Source organism: Lithobates pipiens, unplaced genomic scaffold (genome assembly GCF_037356315.1).
Source record: "Lithobates pipiens isolate NorthernLeopardFrog02 unplaced genomic scaffold, aLitPip1_a1.2 Scaffold_18, whole genome shotgun sequence".
In the NCBI taxonomy this organism is placed as follows: Eukaryota; Metazoa; Chordata; class Amphibia; order Anura; family Ranidae; genus Lithobates; species Lithobates pipiens.
In genome coordinates this window covers 570,643,819-570,670,006 of record NW_027507758.1, presented here as the reverse complement: position 1 = coordinate 570,670,006, position 26,188 = coordinate 570,643,819, and the positions used below count along the sequence as shown (strand labels likewise).

General features: G+C 51.4%; 1 long non-coding RNA gene across 1 annotated transcript in view; it reads left to right on the top strand.

Moving 5' to 3' along the window:
* LOC143989020 (uncharacterized) overlaps positions 1-24,573 on the top strand; it is an 80,244-nt gene extending 55,671 nt beyond the window's left edge. Inside the window, exon 4 of the long non-coding RNA XR_013276959.1 lies at positions 24,404-24,573. This is a non-coding gene — a long non-coding RNA (uncharacterized LOC143989020). The remainder of the gene's footprint in view (positions 1-24,403) is intronic.
* The last annotated feature ends 1,615 nt before the right edge of the window (positions 24,574-26,188 follow it).

Here is a 26,188-nt window from a genome sequence, read left to right as displayed (position 1 = left end):
GTGGGCTGAACGAAAAAAAATATATTGATCGGTGGGTATGCCCACCATTAGAATACCTCCCTTCATCCACCCACTTCTAATGGTGGGCATACATGCACCATTTATATATGCCGAAGCATGGGGGCATCCTCCTGCAAAAGTTAGGAGCAAATTGCTCCTCCACCCCTTATGCCCCCATGCTTCGGCATATATGCTCTTTTTTAACCACTTCAATACAGGGCACTTTCACCCCCTTCCTTCCCAGCCCAATTTTCAGCTTTCAGCGCTCTAGCGCTTTCAGTGACAATTGCGCGGTCATGCTACACTGTACCCAAATGAAATTGTTATCATTTTGTTCGCACAAATAGAGCTTTATTTTGGTGTTATTTATTCACGACTCCGTTTTTTTTTTTTTGCGATATAAGCGCAAAAAAAGCGGAAATTTGGGAAAAAAACAATATTTTCTTTTTTCTATTTGAAAAGAAATCCAATAAAATCAAATTTTGTCATAAATTTAAGCCAAAATGTATTCTGCTACATATTTTTGGTAAAAAAAATTCCGTTAAGTGTATAATAATTGGTTTGTGTGATCACGGACATATGTACGCAAATGATCATGTACATATGTGTGCAGGTGATCACGTACATATGTGTGCAGATAATCATTGGGACATGTGATTTTAGTGGGACATATGTGGGGGACATGTTTTTATTATTAGGGACATGTGTTTTTATTATTTGGGGACATGTATGTTTTGGGGACATGTGTGTTTTGAGGACATATGTGGGGACTGTGTTTTCACTGTGTGGTGTGTTGTGTGTTTACACTACACTGATGATCAGTGAGTAAAAAGCTGTGAAAAGCAGCCCATACTCACTGATCATCAGCCGGCTGCAGCGTTCTGCTCTCCTCTTCTCAGCGGTGACTTCCGTGTGAGGAGAGGAGAGCCGATTGCCTAGCAACCGGCTGTTTGTTTACATCACATGACGGCCGTGATTGGACACGGCCGTCATGTGATCAGGAGGGCCAATCACAGAGCCCTCCTGCCGATCTGAGATGTGCCGTGTCCGGGTGACACGAGCACATCGGGATCGCGCCGCTGCGCGGGCGCGCGCGCGCGCGATCCCGCTGCTCCTGAATGACGTTCCTGAACGTCCTATCAGGAGCAGGCGGCTCCCACCCGGCCGTATATATACATTGGCCGGGTGGGAAGTGGTTAACTGTGGTGGTGAAATCACCTCCGACAGTGCTGGAGTCACAGCTTTATGTATCGTGGGAGCAAAACGCCGTTGCTGTCAAGATAAATAAATCCGCGCTGCAGCAGAATGGCGTACCTGCTAAGCAAATGATGGTTAACAATAAAACAAAGTAACATTACAGTATAACAGTAAGACTTACCATACTTGCAAAGCAAATACAAAAAAAATAGCAAAAAATAACACATTTAACACAATCTGTGCCTAAAATATATATATATGCCGAAGCATGGGGGCATCCTCCCGCAAAAGGTAGGAGCAAATCGCTCCTCCACCCCTTATGCCCCCATGCTTCAGCATATATGCTCTTTTTTAACTGTGGTGGTGAAATCACCCCCGACAATGCTGGAGTCACGGCTTTATGTATCGTGGGAGCAAAACACTGTTGCTGTCAAGATAAATAAATCCGCGCTGCAGCAGAATGGCGTACCTGCTAAGCAAATGATGGTTAACAATAAAACAAAGTAACATTACAGTATAACAGTAGGACTTACCATACCTGCAAAGCAAATACAAAAAAAATAGCAAAAAATAACACATTTAACACAATCTGTGCCTAAAATATATATGCCGAAGCATGGGGGCATCCTCCCGCAAAAGGTAGGAGCAAATTGCTCCTCCACCCCTTATGCCCCCATGCTTCGGCATATATGCTCTTTTTTTTAACTGTGGTGGTGAAATCACCTCCGACAGTGCTGGAGTCACGGCTTTATGTATCGTGGGAGCAAAACGCTGTTGCTGTCAAGATAAATAAATCCGCGCTGCAGCAGAATGGCGTACCTGCTAAGCAAATGATGGTTAACAATAAAACAAAGTAACATTACAGTATAACAGTAGGACTTACCATACCTGCAAAGCAAATACAAAAAAAATAGCAAAAAATAACACATTTAACACAATCTGTGCCTAATATATATATATATATGCCGAAGCATGGGGGCATCCTCCCGCAAAAGGTAGGAGCAAATCGCTCCTCCACCCCTTATGCTCCCATGCTGCGGCATATATGCTCTTTTTTAACTGTGGTGGTGAAATCACCTCCGACAGTGCTGGAGTCACGGCTTTATGTATCGTGGGAGCAAAACGCTGTTGCTGTCAAGATAAATAAATCCGCGCTGCAGCAGAATGGCGTACCTGCTAAGCAAATGATGGTTAACAATAAAACAAAGTAACATTACAGTATAACAGTAGGACTTACCATACCTGCAAAGCAAATACAAAAAAAATAGCAAAAAATAACACATTTAACACAATCTGTGCCTAATATATATATATATATGCTGAAGCATGGGGGCATCCTCCCGCAAAAGGTAGGAGCAAATCGCTCCTCCACCCCTTATGCTCCCATGCTGCGGCATATATGCTCTTTTTTAACTGCGGTGGTGAAATCACCTCCGACAGTGCTGGAGTCACGGCTTTATGTATCGTGGGAGCAAAACGCTGTTGCTGTCAAGATAAATAAATCCGCGCTGCAGCAGAATGGCGTACCTGCTAAGCAAATGATGGTTAACAATAAAACAAAGTAACATTACAGTATAACAGTAGGACTTACCATACCTGCAAAGCAAATACAAAAAAATAAAAAGCAAAAAATAACACATTTAACACAATCTGTGCCTAAAATATATATGCCGAAGCATGGCGGCATTCTCCCGCAAAAGGTAGGAGCAAATTGCTCCTCCACCCCTTATGCCCCCATGCTTCGGCATATATGCTCTTTTTTAAATGTGGTGATGAAATCACCTCCGACAGTGCTGGAGTCACGGCTTTATGTATCGTGGGAGCAAAACGCTGTTGCTGTCAAGATAAATAAATCCGTGCTGCAGCAGAATGGCGTACCTGCTAAGCAAATGATGGTTAACAATAAAACAAAGTAACATTACAGTATAACAGTAGGACTTACCATACCTGCAAAGCAAATACAAAAAAAAAAAAAAGCAAAAAATAACACATTTAACACAATCTGTGCCTAAAATATATATGCCGAAGCATGGGGGCATCCTCCCGCAAAAGGTAGGAGCAAATTGCTCCTCCACCCCTTATGCTCCCATGCTGCGGCATATATGCTCTTTTTTAACTGTGGTGGTGAAATCACCTCCGACAGTGCTGGAGTCACGGGTTTATGTATCGTGGGAGCAAAACGCTGTTGCTGTCAAGATAAATAAATCCGCGCTGCAGCAGAATGGCGTACCTGCTAAGCAAATGATGGTTAACAATAAAACAAAGTAACATTACAGTATAACAGTAGGACTTACCATACCTGCAAAGCAAATACAAAAAAATAGCAAAAAATAACACATTGTGCCTAAAATATATATGCCGAAGCATGGGGGCATCCTCCCGCAAAAGGTAGGAGCAAATTGCTCCTCCACCCCTTATGCCCCCATGCTTCGGCATATATGCTCTTTTTTTTAACTGTGGTGGTGAAATCACCTCCGACAGTGCTGGAGTCACGGCTTTATGTATCGTGGGAGCAAAACGCTGTTGCTGTCAAGATAAATAAATCCGCGCTGCAGCAGAATGGCGTACCTGCTAAGCAAATGATGGTTAACAATAAAACAAAGTAACATTACAATATAACAGTAGGACTTACCATACCTGCAAAGCAAATACAAAAAAATAGCAAAAAATAACACATTTAACACAATCTGTGCCTAAAATATATATGCCGAAGCATGGGGGCATCCTCCCGCAAAAGGTAGGAGCAAATTGCTCCTCCACCCCTTATGCCCCCATGCTTCGGCATATATGCTCTTTTTTTTAACTGTGGTGGTGAAATCACCTCCGACAGTGCTGGAGTCACGGCTTTATGTATCGTGGGAGCAAAACGCTGTTGCTGTCAAGATAAATAAATCCGCGCTGCAGCAGAATGGCGTACCTGCTAAGCAAATGATGGTTAACAATAAAACAAAGTAACATTACAGTATAACAGTAGGACTTACCATACCTGCAAAGCAAATACAAAAAAAATAGCAAAAAATAACACATTTAACACAATCTGTGCCTAATATATATATATATATATATATATATATGCCGAAGCATGGGGGCATCCTCCCGCAAAAGGTAGGAGCAAATCGCTCCTCCACCCCTTATGCCCCCATGGTTCGGCATATATGCTCTTTTTTGACTGTGGTGGTGAAATCACCTCCGAAAGTGCTGGCGTCGCGGCTTTTTGTATCGTGGGAGCAAACGCTGTTGCTGTCAAGATAAATAAATCCACGCTACAGCTGAATGGCGTACCTGAAAACAAAAAATGGTTAACAATAAAACATTGCAGAACAGAATACAGTACAAAGGAGCAGAACAATAGAGAGAGAATAGAGAGAGAGAGAACAATAAAACGACAACTATTTTTTTTTTTTTGGTTTTTTACTTTTTTTTTTTTAAACACTTTTTTATGTAACTTTAACAGTTCTGTTGTAACGGTTGCAGCGGTTTGGGTCTCTCAAAATGCGATGGCATCTTGGGAGACCCTGTGAACGTGTGCCTAGCCTGTGCAATGCTGTACCCTATGCTAATACTCAACTAGTTCATGGTAGCGTTCAAAACATTCACCAATGCAAAGACCAGGATTGTCAGGACAGAGGGGACAATAATGACGGGTGTCACGCCTATATCCGCGCTTTCTGCAGACACAACATTTTCTTTGGGGGGCTCGTTGGGTAGGGGTACTCGGGAGGACATAAGAATAATGCCTCTCATGCAGCCGGCTTACTGCATTTGGTTGGGGAAGGTGAGGTGGAGCACCGCCTGGATACAGAAGGGCTCTGACGATATCCTCCTGGAATTTAAGGAAGGATCCAGTTCGTCCTGAAGCTTTGGGTAGAACATAAGCATTCAACATAGCCAATTGGAATAAATAAACAGACACTTTTTTGTACCAGCGTCTGGCCTTACGGGCAACTAGATGCGGCGCCAACAACTGGTCATTGAGGTCCACCCCTCCCATATTTTGGTTATATTTGTGGACACAGAGGGGTTTCTCCACAATACCAGTCGCCGTAGGAATTTGGACCGTCGTGTCTGCATGAAGGGAGGTAAAAACGAAAACATTCTTATTATCCCTCCACTTCATAGCGAGCAAATTATTACTCCGCAAGCAGGCTCTCTCCCCCAGCCTAAGACGAGAATCTACAAGCCACTGGGGAAAGGCCCGGCGATTAGGTCGCACAGTGCCACATGCTCCAATCTGCTGATCTAACAAGTGACTAAACAGTGGCATGCTCATGTAATAATTGTCCACATATAAATGGTACCCCTTTCCGAATAAGGGTGACACCATGTCCCACACTATCTTGCCAGCGCTTCCTATGTAGTCAGGGCAGTTCTCCGGCTCTACGTGACTATCTTTACCCTCATAAACCATAAAACTACGTGTATAGCCTGTGGCCCTGTCACAGAGCTTATACACCTTGACCCCGTATCTGGAACGCTTGTTGGGAATGTATTGTTTGAATGACAACCGACCAGAAAACTTAATCAGGGACTCATCAACGCAGACAACTTGATGGGGAGTAAACAAGTCTGCAAAATGTTGGTTGAAGTGGTTTACGAGGGGCCAAATTTTGTAGAGCCGATCGTATGCAGGGTCTCCACGAGGACGACAGAGTTCATTGTCGCTGAAGTGCAGGAAACCACAAAATCTGCTCGTATCGTGACCTGGACATGGAAGCAGAGAACACGCGCATATGGTGAATTGGGTCAGTGGACCAATATGACCGCAACTCACTCTTTTTGGTTATGCCCATGTTGAGGGAGAGGCTCAGAAAGATCTTAAATTCAGAAACCGTAATTGGTTTCCAATGTCTGGCAAGGGCGGACTAGGGAACAGTGGCGATGTGTTGACCAGCGTTCAAATTGCTTTGGTCCACAATAGATCTATAGAGATCTTCGGTGAAAAACAGTGAGTAAAAATCAAGTGTCGTAAAATCAACTGTTTCCACGTTAATGCCAGGTTGGCCAGTGAATGGGGGATGTACAGGTTCTGCAGAAGTGGTGGGCTCCCAATCAGGATTGGCGAATTCTGCAGGAAGGGCACTATGGGTACGATGGGCCTGTCTTTGTCTTCGTCTTGGTGGCAGCGGGACACTACTTGTGCTTGCCATCTCGCCAGCTTAAACTGCACTTATGGGACTCGCCACGTCACCACGTGTTACTGCAGTGCTGGATGTACGTCCAGGGTGTACTAGGCCGCTGGTGCTTGCCAGTTCACCAGAAGGATGAGCGGCTCTAGTACGTCTCTGCTCCATACGAGGGACCTGCGGTTCTTGCACCTCAACAACAGAAAAAATTCGGGATCGGGTACACCTGCCCTTAACAGGGACCTCATCTCCGTCTCCAGAGCTATCTGTCATGGAGCCGCTGTCCTCTACAGGATCGTATTCTGAGCCTGAATCTGACGGATGAGTGACTTCCTCTTCACTATCTGTCATGCTCAGAAACGTGTAGGCCTCTTCACTAGTGTACCTTCTCTTTGCCATTTTGGGCTCTAAATTTAGGGGTACACTAGTGAGACTCACAGGTAAAAAAGCACCTAGCCTGTCAGCGACTGTATCAAAACGCTGCAAAAAAAACTGTTAGCGAGCGCAGGGATCAGGCCTGACTCTGCGAATGCTGCAGTTATGTGTGTTGTGTTTTGTAAGTGACAGTGATCGATCGATCGATACTGCACTTGGGTGGGCTGGGCTGGGCGGAGGGGCTAAACGCAGGTGCTAGCAGGTATCTGGGCTGATCCCGCTAACAATGCGTTTTGGGAAACCTAAACTGCTAGCGACGCTAATATAGATCTGATCAGATACTATATTACAAAGGGAGGTGTATGCTTTGCGCGTGGGTGTTAGCGGTACTGGCACTAACCTGACGCTGCCTGGGGCGATGCAGACCTTATCTGACCCTCAAAGGTTAAACCTTTATTAGGTAATAAATGGCGGGTGCCTTGAAACTATAAAAAAATAACTAACCAACCAGCGTCACCTGTAACAGTTATATGGTGATCACTGGTGAAAGGGTTAACTAGGGGGCAATCAGGGGGCTTTATGCGGTAGTATATGGGGGTCCCTGGCGCTATAAAAAGCTGCGGCGAACCTAAATACCTACCTGCCTAACTAGCGTCACCTGTGACACTAATACAGCGATCAGAAAAACGATCGCTGTATTAGTGACACTGGCGACGGGGGGTTATCACGGGGTTAAACCTTTATTGGGGGGGGTTAGGGGGGTACCCTAGAGCTAAAGGGGGCTAACCCTAACTGCCCTAACAGTTATTGCAGTCACAAATGACACCAATGCAATAATAAAAAAATAAAAAATAAATGCAATTGGTGTCACTGTGACTGGGGGTGCAGGGGTGAGTGGGGGGGTGATCGGGGGGTGAAAGGGGGGTGAAAGTGTGCCTGGCGTGTTCCTCTCTCCTCGGTGCCGGAACGAAAAAGACCGACACGAGGAGAGATTACATCACTTCCTCTGCCTGTGTTTACAATACAGGAGAGGAAGTGATGTAGTGCTAGAATTTCATTCGTCAGGAGCGATCGCGAGGGGGTGGCCATGACCGCCGCTGGCACCGGGGGGGGGCCCCCCACCCGCGGAAAGGCATGGACGTACCTGTACGCCAATATGCCTGCCCGTGCCATTGTGACGACGTACATCGGCGTGCGGCGGTCGGCAACTGGATATGTATATGTATCTATATATACATATATATTTATACATTTATAAAAAAAAAATTGTTGGGGGGGTTTTTTTTTCAAAACTGCTATAAAACTACTACAAGCATAAAAAATTACATTTACTACTACAAGCATGCTGTATAAAAAGAAAATATCTGTTATACTTATGCATTTATACATATATATTTATACATTTTTTTTTATTTTTTTTTATTTTTTTAACTACTATAAAACTACTACAAGCATAAACAATTACATTTACTACTAGAAGCATGCTGTATAAAAAAAGAAAATATCTGTTATACTTATGCATTTATACATATATATTTATACATTCTTTTTTCTTTTTTTAACTACTATAAAACTACTACAAGCAAAAACAATTACATTTACTACTAGAAGCATGCTGTATAAAAAAAGAAAATATCTGTTATACTTATGCATTTATACATATATATTTATACATTCTTTTTTCCAAAACTACTATAAAACTACTGCAAGCATAACAATTACAACTACTACTACAAGCATGCTGTATAAAAAGAAAATATCTATTATACTTATACATTTATACATATATTTATACAATTTTTTTTGCGGGGGGTTGTTTTTTTAAATTACTATAAAACTACTACAAGCATAAACAATTACAATTACAAGCATGTTGTATAAAAAGAAAATATTTGTTATACTTATACATATACATTTATACAATTTTTTTTTGTTTTTTTTTCAAAACTACTATAAAACTACTACAAGCATAAACAATTACAATTAATTAGGGGTGCAACGGATCAAAAAACGTATGGATCGGATCGTTCCTCTGATCAGAGTCACGGATCGGATCATTTTTCGGATCAGCAAATAATAATTTAATTTGCAAAAACCTGTGAAAATTCCACCACCATATAGTCCCCACTGTAATATCCACAATCTCCCCACTGCAATATTGGTTTATGAACTTTGGACTGGCTGACTACCAGATCTGGCTACAGGACTCTGGCTATGCTTGACTACGCTTTTGTCTATTTACCGTTTTATTTTTATTAATAAAAAAGTGTGATTTGATTGTACTTCTGTCTCAGTTTGTTTCATGGTTTCTGACAGTATGGCAGGGTATGGCAGAGTATGGCTGGGTATGGCAGAGAATTGGCTGAGTATGGCAGAGTATTGGCTAGGTATGGCAGAGTGTTGGCTGGGTATGGCAGAGTGTTGGCAGGGTATTGCAGAGTATTGGCAGGGTATTGCATGGTATTGGCAGGGTATTGCAGAGTATTGGCAGGGTATTGCAGAGTATTGGAAGGGTATTGCAGAGTATTGGAAGGGTATTGCAGAGTATTGGAAGGGTATTGCAGAGTATTGGCAGGGTATTGCCAGGGTATGGAGGGATGGCTGCTTCCATCCGATCTCTCCCCTCCACTGTACAGATTAGTACAGAGAGGGGAGAGAGGAACCGGCATCAAGCCGGTTTGTTTACAAGTGATTGCTCCGTCGGAGCGATCACATTGTAAACGACCTGTGTGTAGAAAGATGGCCGTCGCTTAGGAGCTAGGCCGAAGCCACGGCCTTTCCTAAGACTGAGACCGCGGAGCGCCCTGCGGATCGCGGCATGTGCCAATTCGAGCGGGGTGACCCGTTCGGATCATGGATCTGTGACGATCCGTTGCACCCCTACAATTACTACTACAAGCATGCTGTATAAAAATAAAATATCTGTTATACTTATACATATATATATATATTTTTTTTTTTAAACTACTGTAAAACTACTACAAGCATAAACAATTACCATTACTACTACAAGCATGCTGTATAAAAAATAAAATATATGTTATACTTATGCATTTATACATAAATATATTTATACAATTTTTTTTGTTTTTTTTTATTTTTTTTAAACTAATATAAAACTACTACAGGCATAAAAAATTACAATTACTACTACAAGAATGCTGTATAAAAAGAAAATATCTATTATACTTATACATATATACATATATTTATACAATTTTTTTTTTTGCAGGGGGTTGTTTTTTTAAACTACTATAAAACTACTACAAGCATAAACAATTACAATTACAGGCATATTGTATAAAAAGAAAATATTTGTTATACTTATACATTTATACAATTTTTTTTAGTTTTTTTTTGTTTTTTGCAAAACTACTATGAAACTACTACAAGCATAAACAATTACAATTACTTAGGGGTGCAACGTATCAAAAAACGAATGGATCGGATCGTTCCTCGGATCAGAGTCATGGATCGGATCATTTTTCGGATCAGCAAATAATAATTTAATTTGCAAAAACCTGTGAAAATTCCACCACCATATAGTCCCCACTGTAATATCCACAATCTCCCCACTGTAATATTGGCTGAGTATGGCTGGATACGGTTGAGCATGGCTGAGTATTGCAGAGTATGGCTGGGTATGGCAGAGTATGGCTGGGTATCGCAGAGTATTGCAGAGTAGAGCTGGGTATGGCAGAGTTTGGCAGAGTATTGGCTGGGTATGGCAGAGTATGGCTGGGTATGGCAGAGTATTGGCAGTGTATTGCTGGGTATAGCAGAGTATTGGCAGGGTATTGCCAGGGTATGGAGGGATGGCTGCTTCCATCCGATCTCTCCCCTCTACTGCACAGATTAGTACAGAGAGGGAGAGAGGAACCGGTGTCAAGCCGGTTTGTTTACAAGTGATCGCTCCGTCGGAGCGATCACATTGTAAACGGCCAGGGTGTAGAAAGATTGCTGCCGCTTAGGAGCTAGACCGAAGCCACGGCCTTTCCTAAGGCCGAGACCGCGGAGCGCCCTGCGGATCGCGGCATGTGCCCATCCGAGCGTGGTGACCCGTTCAGATCACGGATTGGTGACGATCCGTTCCACCCCTACAATTACTACTACAAGCATGCTGTATAAAAAGAAAATATCTGTTATATATTTATAAAAATAGATTTTTTTTTTAAACTACTATAAAACTACTAGAAGTATAAACAATTACTATTACTACTACAATCCTGTATATATAAAGAAAAAAGATGTTACTCTATAGGGATCATTGCCACATTACCACATACTCATCATCATCTTCATTAACCTGAAAGTCAACCCTGCGGATCAGCTGCTGCCCAATGTTAATGAACCACATATTACCATTTTCATCAACCCCAATGTCAAACCTGTTGTTGTACCCCTGATGGCCGTGGTTCTGTTGGGGGATGGGGATGGCAGCCCGGCACAGTGGACAGGTTGCGCTTTGCTCCATCCACCGCTGGATGCACGCCGTGTGGAATTGGTGAGCGCAGGTCACAGTGGTCGTGTCTTCTCCATCTTCAATACCTGCAAAACAGATGATACAGATTACCTGCTCCTCGCCACGCGGCTCCATGGCCGGCGGCGGTGCTGGGAGATGTTCAGCAGGCCTGTCGCGGTGTCTTGGCGAACGGCTCCTGTTCCTGGGTGGCTCCGCCTCCTGTCTCCGCCGATGTGGGGCTCTGGATCGCGTCCGGTGGGCGATTGGTGACTCGTCGCCGTCCTGACGTGAGCGCCTTCGCCGGGATCCGGGACGTGAAGGCCGAGGCATCCTGCTGGTGTTGGATGCCTGTATACCTGAAAAAAGGCTAAAAAATTATAATATTAAGAATAATATTATAATAAGGGTTAGTAATAGCGATAAATATCAATAAAAATGATAAAAATCGCAGTTATTCGATGTCAGTCGCTGAAAATCGCAGTGAAATGCAGGAGCTCTCCTCTCTGAATGTCACTCCGTCAACTCGCTAAGGAGAAGTGACCTGAGACCGCCTGAGACTGGAGTAAAGAAGAACCTGTGACCAATCACAGCGCCTCTTACTGAAGCGCCTGACCTGATGCACCTCACAACAACTATGTCATATCACACAAACCCATATCAATTTTATATCATTTTATTAATTTTATTTCAAATTTCAACAGTATTGGGTGATTTTAATGGTTATTCTTGAATTTGGCCACAAGATGGCAATCTGTCTTCTCCGGCTGTAATACCGATCCCCGCCATAGGTGTCTCCTATCCCGATCAGCTGTATGCAGTGATTTTTTGGTTCCATCATCACCCGTCGGCCATCTTTAGTACCTGAAATCTCTATAGAGGATGAACGGAGACAGTTACTAAGGGGAGAGCTGAGAGGAACCGTCCCGGGGGGCAGAAATGGCGGCCCGGGAGCGCAGAGCTGTGCAGGTGAGGAGGAGAGCCGGGGGGAGGAGAGGAGACCGCGGGAGTAGTGAGGAGGAAAGTCCGGGGGGGAGACAGAGCTGGAGACCCCCCAATCACCCTCCGTGTTCATTAATTACCCCCCCACCATGTTCACTAATTACCCCCCACCCCCCTCCGTGTTCACTAATTACCCCCCACCCCCCTCCGTGTTCACTAATCACCCCCCACCCCCCTCCGTGTTCACTAATCACCCCCACCCTCCTCCGTGTTCACTAATCACCCCCACCCCCCTCCGTGTTCACTAATCACCCCCACCCCCCTCCGTGTTCACTAATCACCCCCACCCTCCTCCGTGTTCACTAATCACCCCCACCCCCCTCCGTGTTCACTAATTACCCCCCCTCCCAGTTCACTAATTACCCCCCCACCGTGTTCACTAATCACCCCTCCACCCCCCTCCGTGTTCACTAATCACCCCCCCCTCGTGTTCACTAATCACCCCCCCTCGTGTTCACTAATCACCCCCCCCTCGTGTTCACTAATCACCCCCCCCCTCGTGTTCACTAATCACCCCCCCCTCGTGTTCACTAATCACCCCCCCCCTCGTGTTCACTAATCCCCCCCCCTCGTGTTCACTAATCCCCCCCCTCGTGTTCACTAATCCCCCCCCCTCGTGTTCACTAATCCCCCCCCCCTCGTGTTCACTAATCCCCCCCCCCCTCGTGTTCACTAATCCCCCCCCCTCGTGTTCACTAATCCCCCCCCTCGTGTTCACTAATCACCCACCCCCCGTGTTCACTAATCACCCACCACCCCCCCGTGTTCACTAATCACCCACCACCCCCCCGTGTTCACTAATCACCCACCCCCCCGTGTTCACTAATCACCCACCCCCCCGTGTTCACTAATCACCCACCCCCCCGTGTTCACTAATCACCCACCCCCCGTGTTCACGAATCACCCACCACCCCCCGTGTTTACTAATCACCCCCACCCCCTCTGTGTTCTGTCATCTGCCCTCCCCCGCAGCCGTGTTGTGTCACCTGGCCCCCTGCAGCCGTGTTGCGTCACCTGGCCCCCTGCAGCCGCGTTACGTCACCTGTCCCCTGCAGCCGCGTTGCGTCACCTGTCCCCTGCAGCCGCGTTGCGTCACCTGTCCCCTGCAGCCGCGTCGCCTGGCCCCCCCCTGCAGCCGCGTCGCCTGGCCCCCCCCTGCAGCCGCGTCGCCTGGCCCCCCCCTGCAGCCGCGTCGCCTGGCCCCCCCCTGCAGCCGCGTCGCCTGGCCCCCCCCTGCAGCCGCGTCGCCTGGCCCCCCCCTTCAGCCGCGTCGCCTGGCCCCCCCCCTGCAGCCGCGTCGCCTGGCCCCCCCCCTGCAGCCGCGTCGCCTGGCCCCCCCCCCTGCAGCCGCGTCGCCTGGCCCCCCCCCCTGCAGCCGCGTCGCCTGGCCCCCCCCCCTGCAGCCGCGTCGCCTGGCCCCCCCCCCTGCAGCCGCGTCGCCTGGCCCCCCCCCCTGCAGCCGCGTCGCCTGGCCCCCCCCCCTGCAGCCGCGTCGCCTGGCCCCCCCCCCTGCAGCCGCGTCGCCTGGCCCCCCCCCCTGCAGCCGCGTCGCCTGGCCCCCCCCCCTGCAGCCGCGTCGCCTGGCCCCCCCCCCTGCAGCCGCGTCGCCTGGCCCCCCCCCTGCAGCCGCGTCGCCTGGCCCCCCCCCCTGCAGCCGCGTCGCCTGGCCCCCCCCCCTGCAGCCGCGTCGCCTGGCCCCCCCCCCTGCAGCCGCGTCGCCTGGCCCCCCCCCCTGCAGCCGCGTCGCCTGGCCCCCCCCCCCTGCAGCCGCGTCGCCTGGCCCCCCCCCCTGCAGCCGCGTCGCCTGGCCCCCCCCCCTGCAGCCGCGTCGCCTGGCCCCCCCCCCCTGCAGCCGCGTCGCCTGGCCCCCCCCCCCTGCAGCCGCGTCGCCTGGCCCCCCCCCCCTGCAGCCGCGTCGCCTGGCCCCCCCCCCCTGCAGCCGCGTCGCCTGGCCCCCCCCCCCTGCAGCCGCGTCGCCTGGCCCCCCCCCCCTGCAGCCGCGTCGCCTGGCCCCCCCCCCCTGCAGCCGCGTCGCCTGGCCCCCCCCCCCTGCAGCCGCGTCGCCTGGCCCCCCCCCCCTGCAGCCGCGTCGCCTGGCCCCCCCCCCTGCAGCCGCGTCGCCTGGCCCCCCCCCCCTGCAGCCGCGTCGCCTGGCCCCCCCCCCTGCAGCCGCGTCGCCTGGCCCCCCCCCCCCCTGCAGCCGCGTCGCCTGGCCCCCCCCCCCCCTGCAGCCGCGTCGCCTGGCCCCCCCCCCCCCTGCAGCCGCGTCGCCTGGCCCCCCCCCCTGCAGCCGCGTCGCCTGGCCCCCCCCCCCCCCCCCTGCAGGCGCGTCGCCTGGCCCCCCCCCCCCCCTGCAGGCGCGTCGCCTGGCCCCCCCCCCCCCCCCTGCAGGCGCGTCGCCTGGCCCCCCCCCCCCTGCAGGCGCGTCGCCTGCCCCCCTTTCTGCGTCTTCCAGCCAGTCTAACCCCCCCATCCCACCTTTACCTGCCCCTCCAGCTCTGTTTTGTCACCTGCCCCCCCCCCTGCAGGCGCGTCACCTGCCCCCCCCCTGCAGGCGCGTCACCTGGCCCCCCCCTGCAGGCGCGTCACCTGGCCCCCCCCTGCAGGCGCGTCGCCTGCCCCCCCCCCCTTGCAGGCGCGTCGCCTGCCCCCCCCCCTGCAGGCGCGTCGCCTGCCCCCCCCCCCCTGCAGGCGCGTCGCCTGCCCCCCTTTCTGCGTCTTCCAGCCAGTCTAACCCCCCCATCCCACCTTTACCTGCCCCTCCAGCTCTGTTTTGTCACCTGCCCCCCCCCCCCCCTGCAGGCGCGTCACCTGGCCCCCCCCCTGCAGGCGCGTCACCTGGCCCCCCCCTGCATATATGATGTGCCTCCGTCACCTGGCCTCCCCCCCTGCAGGCGCGTCACCTGGCCTCCCCCCCTGCAGGCGCGTCACCTGGCCTCCCTCCCTGCAGGCGCGTCACCTGGCCCCCCCCCCCTGCAGGCGCGTCACCTGGCCCCCCCCTGCAGGCGCGTCACCTGGCCCCCCCCCCCCTGCAGGCGCGTCACCTGGCCCCCCCCCCCCCCTGCAGGCGCGTCACCTGGCCCCCCCCCCTGCAGGCGCGTCACCTGGCCCCCCCCCCCTGCAGGCGCGTCACCTGCCCCCCCCCCCCTGCAGGCGCGTCACCTGCCTCCCCCCCCTGTAGGCGCGTCACCTGGCCCCCCCCCCCCCCTGTAGGCGCGTCGCCTGGCCCCCCCTGCAGCCGCGTCTTCCAGCCAGTCTAACCCCCCCATCCCATCTTTACCTGCCCCTCCAGCTCTGTTTTGTCACCTGCCCCCCCCCCCCGGCAGGCGCGTCACCTGCCCCCCCCCCCGGCAGGCGCGTCACCTGCCCCCCCCCCCCCGGCAGGCGCGTCACCTGCCCCCCCCCCCCCTGCAGGCGCGTCACCTGGCCCCCCCCCCCCTGCAGGCGCGTCACCTGGCCCCCCCCCCCCCTGCAGGCGCGTCACCTGGCCCCCCCCCCCCTGCAGGCGCGTCACCTGGCCCCCCCCCCCTGCAGGCGCGTCACCTGGCCCCCCCCCTGCAGGCGCGTCACCTGGCCCCCCCCTGCATATATGATGTGCCTCCGTCACCTGGCCCCCCCCCCCTGCAGGCGCGTCACCTGGCCTCCCCCCCTGCAGGCGCGTCACCTGGCCTCCCCCCCTGCAGGCGCGTCACCTGGCCTCCCCCTCTGCAGGCGCGTCACCTGGCCTCCCCCCCTGCAGGCGCGTCACCTGGCCTCCCCCCCTGCAGGCGCGTCACCTGGCCTCCCCCCCTGCAGGCGCGTCACCTGGCCTCCCCCCCTGCAGGCGCGTCACCTGGCCTCCCCCCCTGCAGGCGCGTCACCTGGCCTCCCCCCTGCAGGCGCGTCACCTGGCCTCCCCCCCTGCAGGCGCGTCACCTGGCCTCCCCCCCTGCAGGCGCGTCACCTGGCCTCCCCCCCTGCAGGCGCGTCACCTGGCCTCCCCCCCTGCAGGCGCGTCACCTGGCCTCCCCCCCTGCAGGCGCGTCACCTGGCCTCCCCCCCTGCAGGCGCGTCACCTGGCCTCCCCCCCTGCAGGCGCGTCACCTGGCCTCCCCCCCTGCAGGCGCGTCACCTGGCCTCCCCCCCTGCAGGCGCGTCACCTGGCCTCCCCCCCTGCAGGCGCGTCACCTGGCCTCCCCCCCTGCAGGCGCGTCACCTGGCCTCCCCCCCTGCAGGCGCGTCACCTGGCCTCCCCCCCTGCAGGCGCGTCACCTGGCCTCCCCCCCTGCAGGCGCGTCACCTGGCCTCCCCCCCTGCAGGCGCGTCACCTGGCCTCCCCCCCTGCAGGCGCGTCACCTGGCCTCCCCCCCTGCAGGCGCGTCACCTGGCCTCCCCCCCTGCAGGCGCGTCACCTGGCCTCCCCCCCTGCAGGCGCGTCACCTGGCCTCCCCCCCTGCAGGCGCGTCACCTGGCCTCCCCCCCTGCAGGCGCGTCACCTGGCCTCCCCCCCTGCAGGCGCGTCACCTGGCCTCCCCCCCTGCAGGCGCGTCACCTGCCCCCCCCCCTTGCAGGCGCGTCGCCTGGCCCCCCCCCCCTGCAGGCGCGTCGCCTGGCCCCCCCCTGCAGCCGCGTCTTCCAGCCAGTCTAACCCCCCCATCCCACCTTTACCTGCCCCTCCAGCTCTGTTTTGTCACCTGCCCCCCCCCCTGCAGGCGCGTCACCTGCCCCCCCCCCCCCTGCAGGCGCGTCACCTGCCCCCCCCCCCTGCAGGCGCGTCGCCTGGCCCTCCCCCCCTGCAGGCGCGTCGCCTGGCCCTCCCCCCCTGCAGGCGCGTCGCCTGGCCCTCCCCCCCTGCAGGCGCGTCGCCTGGCCCTCCCCCCCTGCAGGCGCGTCGCCTGGCCCTCCCCCCCTGCAGGCGCGTCGCCTGGCCCTCCCCCCCTGCAGGCGCGTCGCCTGGCCCTCCCCCCCTGCAGGCGCGTCGCCTGGCCCTCCCCCCCTGCAGGCGCGTCGCCTGGCCCCCCCCCTGCAGGCGCGTCGCCTGGCCCCCCCACCCCTGCAGGCGCGTCGCCTGGCCCTCCCCCCCTGCAGGCGCGTCGCCTGGCCCTCCCCCCCTGCAGGCGCGTCGCCTGGCCCTCCCCCCCTGCAGGCGCGTCGCCTGGCCCTCCCCCCCTGCAGGCGCGTCGCCTGGCCCTCCCCCCCTGCAGGCGCGTCGCCTGGCCCTCCCCCCCTGCAGGCGCGTCGCCTGGCCCCCCCCCTGCAGGCGCGTCGCCTGGCCCCCCCACCCCTGCAGGCGCGTCGCCTGGCCCCCCCACCCCTGCAGGCGCATTCTGCCACAGCCATGTTCTATCACCTGCCCCCCCTGCAGCTGCGTCTTGTCACCTACCCCCCTTTCTGCGTCTTCCAGCCAGTCTAACCCCCCCCATCCCACCTTTACCTGCCCCTCCAGCTCTGTTTTGTCACCTGCCCCCCTCCCCCAGCCGTGTTGTGTCATCTGCCTCCCCAGTCTTTGTGTACCAGCCAGTCTTACCCCCCCACCTCCTTTTCCTGCCACAGACATGTAATGTTGGGATGGATAAATGACATTTCCATGACTGGTAATTTCGGGGGGTTGAAGTGGTTGTAATGAAATGTGATCAGAGGATTTCCCTCTCTAGTGTGTACTTGTCTCAGTCCAGAGCAGTGAGGCTCATTTCTGTCCACTGCCTCCTTCCTCTGATGTCTGCATGAATCATTGCTGACAGCTTTTCCTGACACCGAAAAGAAAGGTGACAGGGGAGGGACCTCCATCTGATTAAATAAAACATGAATACTAGAAAGGGTGAAATTTGGGACTTGGGACTTTAAATGAGGCACATATATGATGTGCCTCCATCCCTGTTACAAAAAGTAGAAAAGGGAATTTTGGGACTTGGAGTGAGGTTGTAGACATAGTGAAGGTAAACTGGATGGAAATACATATTTATTAGTCATAAAAAATGCACAATACATCTTAAAAATAGAACCACATATAAGGAATAACTTTATAATTCCCTTTTCTACTTTTAACTAAAACATGAAAGGAGTTTGGTGAGTAAAAGTGGGGGGGAGGGGAGAGCCCTGGAGATAAAATACAATTGTTCTCAGCCATATATGGAGACCTTGATATTATACAAGTAGACTGTAGAATAGTATATAGGTGATAATGATATGGGGTGTATATACCGTCTCTAGAGGTTTTATATACACACAGTCCTTAGGTATATCCATAAATGTGCACTAGATGCAGCCAGTAGTGATAGAGATAGAAGAGAAATCTGTGTATAAAGAGAGGAGGAGAGAGAAGTCATTGTGTATTACTCTGATATGGAGCTCTCCATGCAGATCCCTCCTACACAAAATCACATACCTGTACCTCATTTTGTGCGCTGGGTCTGGGGCGTGCGCCACCAGTCAACTCGCTCCCAATCGGCGGGTCTAGCGGACGCGATGCCCACCGGGACACGCTGATCGTTCTCAGGAGAGGCAGACCGCCATTCCGTCATGTGATCTGTCTTCCTCCAGTCACCCCCACCCCTCCCCCCACACACAGAAATCACTTCCTAGGAGCACATCTTATGCTTTGATCGCCCCCACTGTTAACCCCTTCTCTGCCAGTGTCATTAATGCCGTGCAGTTTTCATTTTTTTGCCCTGTATTCGTGTCACTGGTCCCCAAAAAGTGAGATCCCTTTCACCCGACTTGGTATTTGTGCGATTTTCATGCCATTTCAGGGAATGAAATTCCCTTCCCTCCCCTCCCCCAGCTCGAGCTGATTGACAGCCTCATCTCTGTTCCTATGTGATGGGGGGTGGGGGTGTCTCTTCCTTCCAATCGGCTCTCCTCATTGAGCTCTGTAGTGTAACTTCAGCTCCCCATCCCCCCCCCCCCCCCCTTTTTTTTGTGAACTCTCAGACAAGCTGTATAATTTCAGTACTTTGAATGGTAGATAAGTGTAGAGAAGAGTGCAGATAGAGATCCATCTTCCGTAGGGGGATTTGTTTCCTCTGTGGCCGGTCACATCACTGGGTATATGGAAGTGTTTATAACCAATGGAACTTTCACTGGCACTGAGCACCAATGGTGGGGGTTCCATGTCACTTCCTGTGACCCCCAATGTGTGTGGGGGGTTAATCCATTCTGAGGGTGGGGGGATCCAATGACTGCATGTCTTTTTCCATAGAGGAGAGCGGGCTCTGTCCTTGTCTGCATAGCAGAGCCGACATGGACCTGTCATCCAAATGCTTTGGGGACTTCACACAACTCTATCAGTATTACAGGGATTGGAAAGTCTTCTTTCTTATTTTTAACTAGGAAAAAAAGTAAACATGTTATACTTCATTGCTGTTCCAGTGGTTTTGCACAGAGCAGCCCAAATCCTCCTCTTCTCTGGTCCCCTGGCCCCTCCTTCTTGTTGAATGTCCCCACAGCAAGCAGCTTGCTATGGGGGGGCACCCTAGCCGAGCCCCTGCTCCATTCAGACATGGAGCCATGGCCTGGCCCCACCCCCTTTCTCAAACAAACAAAAAAAGATGCAAAATAAAAAAAATTTAAAAGTCATGTTTCATAGTTTGTTATAAAATTTTGCAAACAGGTCATTTTTCTCCTTCATTGAAATGTGCTGATGAGGCGGCACTGGTGGGCACAGTTAAGGCAGTACTGATGGGCACAGATAAGGCGGCACTGATGGGCAAGGATTGGCACAGATAAGATGGCACGGATGGGTGGCAATGATGGGCACTGGTAGATGACACTGATGGGCACGGATATGTGGCACTGGGGTGCAGCACTGTTGAGGCAGATTGTGGGCACTGATGGGTGGCACTGTGGGCACTGATGGGGGGCACTTTTGTATTATTTAGGTGGCACTGGCAGGGGGCAGGTGGGCATTGATAAGCTGGCCATGATCGGGACTGATGTCCCGATCACGGCCGCCAGTGATCGGCTTTTTTTTTTTTTCTCCTCGCGCTGTCAGCGCAAGGAGGAAAAATAGCCGATTACCGGCTCTGTTGTGTCACATGATCAGCTGTCATTGGCTGATGGCTGATAATGTGGTAAGGGGTTGGGATCGACCCCTTGCTCCAATCCGTGATCAGGTGAGTCTCATAAACTCGCTGATCACAGAGCGTGCCGCGTGACGTCGTCCCAGCAAAGCAGGTCCGCGCTGTAGCCGTCATTCGGCTATAGCGCGGCTCTCTAGTGGTTACAATGTTTGATGTGGCTGTGATTTGGAATCCATGGCATTGGTACCGACTGTCATCCTTATAACCTTCTTCCTTAGTCACTGGCCTGGAACAAGCATGCAGCCAGCAAAGTCCAAAATCCAAACTGAATGCAGGTTCCATTCAGGTTTTACTGTAATTCACAAAATGTCTTTTATTTCTCTGTGTAATATTCAATGTTACTAATACCCCATTAGCCTTATTCTGGTGCTATTTGAACTGTACAATAGTTTTTGGGTATATTTATTCCCCTTTAGACTCCTCACAACACCCTTGAGTTAGAATTGTTATACTGTGATTGGATGCTGGAGATAATTATGGTGGGTGTGCAGCTTACACCGACTTTACTATCTCATTATAAGGAGGATGTACCACACTGTCTAGAATTGGTTATTTTACGTCTAAAAATTCAGTCTCGGTGTCATAAATAGTTTTTTGGGGATATGGATTTATCGCTACATTCTCCCAGCTGAGGTTTTGGTACATTTTGTATCAGCGACATAGACTTAAAGCAGAGCTCCACCCAAAACGGGAACCTCCATTTGTTCGCACCCTCCACCACCACATTTGGCATTTTTTGGCAGGGAGGGGGGAGCGGGTACGTGGTTTTAACAGGTACACGCTCCCTCTTCCTGGTAAGATTGCTGTACAGCGGTCCCTCTCCCCCCCCCCCCCCCACCTGCTGCCTTCAGCCTTACACACTGGAACTCTATAAATTAAAGGGGAGCTCCACCCAAAAATGGAACTTCTGCTTTAAGTTCTGGTGACCTCCTGATGTGCCACATTTGTCATGTCATTTTTAGGGGGGGGGGAGCGGGGGTACCCTGTTTTTATAGGCACCCAGCTCCCACTTCCTCCTCTGGCTCTGCGGCACCAGAAGGAAGATCACCTCCTCCCTGCAATCTTCTGGGACATGTCATAGGTCCCAGAAGATTGTCTGCCCATTCACAGTATGGCACGCGCATATTCAGTGCGCCCGACTGTGAAGCCACAGCCAGGCTCCCACATTTAGAATGCTGGCTCTGTGGAGAGGAGGGGGAGAGGAGCGAGGCTTCCTGCACCCACAACGCTGGACCGTGGGACAGGTGAGTGTTTGATTATTAAAAGTCAGCTGCTACATTTTTTTTGAAGCTTCTGACTTTTTTATATGGGTGCAACTCGACTTTAAGCAAAACTTCAGCCAAAAATCACTTTCAATCCAGAGAATTTCCCCTGTAGTACGTCTTTTCTGCCACAAGATGACCCGAGTTTGATGTCCAGCATCATTCAACCCACTTCTTCTGAGCCCAGATCACCCTGGACCCCCCTGTGATTGGACAGTGAAAAGAGAAGCAGCACAGCGATGAGCTAATCTTTCACGCTGCTTTCTCCTCCTAGCAAAATTCTTGTTGACACATGAACTGATTGGCTGCTTGTGCTGCTTATTCTTCTCACACTCCATGCTTACTGTACAGAAACTGCAATATGCCGACACCAGGTCAGATTTGAGGTCCTTCCACTACTTGAAATTTTAAAAATACATTTACTAATATATTACAGAACTGCATTCATGCTTGTCTTTAATATCCGCCTAGATTTCAGATTTAAAATGAAACGAAGCTTTGTTTTATTTGGATAAGGGCTGAAGAAATCAAAGTGCCTCATGTGCGTTCCTTTTCCCTGCTGCCAATCCTCCAAATGCCGTTGTATCTTCAGGTGGTTACACAGCACATGGCACTTCTAACACTGGATAACATAATGACATATTATCTATACATTGCCAACATTTTACGTGGCAAACTATGGTTGCTGTTACAGGTGGCTGTGACGTGCATTTAAAAGAGAAGTATGAGGTTTGGGGTGTTTGCAGATTTATACTTACCTAGGTGGATGCTGCATCTCTCCCCCGCGGCTCTAACACTGAGAGCTGAGCGATCTAACGCCGCAGATCGCTCTTTTTTTTTAATAAAAGTGATTAAAAAAAATAAATTGAAAGGAAAAGTGTAAAGATTTAAAAAAAAAAATGTTTTTTTTAGAGCACCTCGTCCCCGCGTGCTCACACACAGAAGTGAACACATATGTAAAACTGCGTTCTAACCACACATCTGAGGTATTGCCATGAATGTTGTAGTGAGAGCAATAATTCTACCCAAGACTTCTTTTGTAACTCTAAGGCTGCTTTTACACTGGGGCGGTATTCAGGCGTTACAGCGCTAAAAATAGCGCCTGTGTAACGCCTGAAAAAAACCGGCCCCTTTAACTCCAGTGTGAAAGCCGGAGGGCTTTCACACTGGAGCGATGCGCTGGCAGGACGGTGTAAAAAGTCCTGCTAACCGCATCTTTGCAGCGGTGAAGGAGCGGTGTATTCACCGATCCTATACCGCTCCTACCCATTGAAATCAATGGGACACCGCGGCAATACCGCCGGCAAAGCGCCGCTGCAGCGGCGCTTTGCCGGCGGGTTTAACCCCTTTTCGGCCGCTAGCGGGGGTTAAAACCACCCCGCTAGCGCCCGCACACCTCCGCTAAAACGACGGTAAAGCACCGCTAAAAATGGCGGCGCTTTACCGCCGACGCTGCTCCCGCCCCAGTGTGAAAGCAGCCTAAACGGGTAACTTGTAAACATTTGTAAAGTGTTGCCGATGGAGATTTTTAAGTACCGAAGTTTGACATGTTGGGTATTAGGGCTGAATCAACTAATTGATGAATCGACAACTAATTGATTATGAAATTAATCCATTACTATTTTCATAATCGATTAATCGGCCAGTAACATACCGTATATACTCGAGTATAAGCCGAGATTTTCAGCCTCTTTTTTGAGGCTGAAAGTGCCCCCCTCGGCTTATACTCGAGTCATCGCTGTCTGCCCGCTCGATCAGCGTGTTGAGCAGACAGACAGCGGCCATTCTGATTCAAAAGCCGCGCCTCCGGCTCCGCCTTCGCCTGTGATAGGCGGAACACTGAATTTCCCAGCAGCCTGTGTTCCGCCTATCACGGGCATCCGCTCATCCTCGTACTACGGACGAGGATGATACGACGTCCGTGATAGGCGGAACACAGGCTGCTGGGAAATTCAGTGTTCCGCCTATCACAGGCGAAGGAGGAGGCGCGGCTTTTGAATTTTACAATGGCCGCCGACGAAGAGGGCACGGGACGGAGGCAAGGCAAGGCAAGGCAAGGCAAGGCACGGCACGGCACGGCACGGGACGAAGGCAAGGCACGACACGGGACGGAGGCTCGGACAAAGGCTCGGGACACAGGTAGGCTGGACACACACACACACACACACACACACACACACACACACACACACACACACACACACACACACACACACACACACACACACACGGATGGAGACACACACACACAGGGATGGATGGATGGATGGAGACACACACACACACAGGGATGGATGGATGGATGGAGACACACACACACAGGGATGGATGGATGGAGACACACACACACACAGGGATGGATGGATGGAGACACACACACACACAGGGATGGATGGATGGATGGATGGAGACACACACACACAGGGATGGATGGATGGATGGATGGAGACACACACACACAGGGATGGATGGATGGATGGATGGAGACACACACACACAGGGATGGATGGATGGATGGACACACACACACACACAGGGATGGACGGACACACAGGGATGGACGGACACACAGGGATGGACGGACACACACACAGGGATGGACAGGCATGTCTCACCCTCGGCTTATACACGAGTCAATAAGTTTGCCAGTTTTTTTGGGGGTAAATTGGGGGCCTCGGCTTATATTCGGGTCGGCCTATACTCGAGTATATACGGTAATGGGGTTATCAAAAATAATTTGTCCTTTATAGTACAAAAAGAACAAATAATCGCTACTGTTAATATTACTTTCACCGTTCTACAAACAATAACTATACACACACCTCTTCTATTTACAGTATTGCAGCTTTTGATGTATTGTATTTGAACATGGTGTACATTGGCTTTGCTCTAATACTTTATCTTTGTTCCCTTATTTTCTTTTTTTAGATGAAAGCTGGACTGGGGACAACATTTTTTACCAGCATGCTGGCGTTTTATGTTCTGGACTTTATTCTTGGGGGATACCCGTGTTTTCTCTACACACCTTCCCAGACCGGACATCACACAATCTATCAACAGTAGCATCTCCATAAATAAAAATGTTTGTATCAACCTTTTCTGACTGGAATTATGTGATTTTTTATTTTTATTTTTTTGCATTGTCCACATTTTAAAATGTTCTTCAGACAAATGTGTCTATCAGTTTCCCCGTGAGGTCATTGTTGGCTAAACATCAGGAGCTGGAGACTTGTGACATCATTGAGATATGAGGCTCATGATGTCACTTGTATCTGGAAATCCCCACTGAAGTCCTATTCAGACAGTTATGGGGCTCAGCTTACAAAGCTTTAATATCAGTATAAGGAACCTCATTTAAAAAAAAGTGGTTGGAAAATGGGCCAAAATAAAGTTTCTTATCCTTGTGTAAAGCTTCATGAATTTGGCCTGTTGCACTAAACTCACATTTTCATGGTCTTCCTTCCGTTATCCTTGTAATGGTTGAGCAGGTTGTCTGAATGTGGCTGTGGGTACCAGAGTTTGACCATCCTGCCCAGTGCTCTCTGTAATGTAACAGACCTGTGTGTGTTTTTTTTTTTTTCTATAAATTAAGTATCTTATTAACTTAGAGAGAACAATAGACTCAAATTCTTTCATACTTCAATGCGAAGGGGACTCTAAAGCCTAGTTCACACAGGCTGAATGTCGGGGGGATTCTACCCATGTGTACTGCAGCCGGTCCGATGGAAGCCGGCTTCTGTCAAAGGGGCATGACCGAAAAAGGTGTGCTGACCGGAGTGTTCTGGCAGGCAGGGGGTAGGGGGGTGTCCCCCCTGTCTGAACACAGTAGCACAGCAGGGAAGATCACAGTACTAACATCTGATAGTACAGCGGCTCCTCCTGAGCCTTCAGGTTTTTTTTTGTTTGCTTTTTTTTCTCATTAAACCCACTGGGCTTAAGCCTAGCACACACTGATTTGATTTTGGGTTAAACCAAAAAAAAAAAAAAAACACTCAGCTCCGGTCAGAGCTGCTGTACTAACTATGCAAAGTTAGTATAGCTATCTCCCCCACTGAGCTATTGTGTTCTGACAGGGGGGTGCCCCTCCCCCCGCCAGAACATTCCAATTGGCGATCTGCGCCATCGGCGCAAAGCCGCTGATCGAGAGTCGGTTGGCTCCTTGTTTTCCAGCATTCTCATCTGCAGAGGCTGACCAAATGGCCGGCTTCTGTTGGACAGGGTGGCATACACACAGGCCGAGTGTTTGGTGTGTGTTTGTTTTGTTTTTTATAACTTGCTAATGTCTTCTGACCTTCGGCCTGTGTGTACGGGGCTTTAAAAGTGACACTAAACTCTGAATTTTTATTTCCTTTTTTTTTTTTTTTTTTTACTAGTTGCCGCCGGGCCATAGCTGAAAAATCGTTGCAGCATGGTCGGATAACTCTGGGAGGACGTGCTATAGCGTCCTCCCAGAATCTTGCTCCCGCCCAGCCCTGGGAATATCCGGGTCCAGAGGACCCGGCAGATCACAGTAAATGGCAGTTGACAGCGACCCTTTACCGCGTGATCGCTTCCTCAAATGATGGAGTGATCAGTTGTAAACAAGCCGGCACATGCCCGGCTTAGCTTTTCCCCTCTCTATACCGATCGATACAGTGAGAGGGGAGAGATCGGGTGCAGCAGCGCTGTGGGCTGGATCTGTAGTGCCCATTTCTGCCTCATTCATCCTTCTAT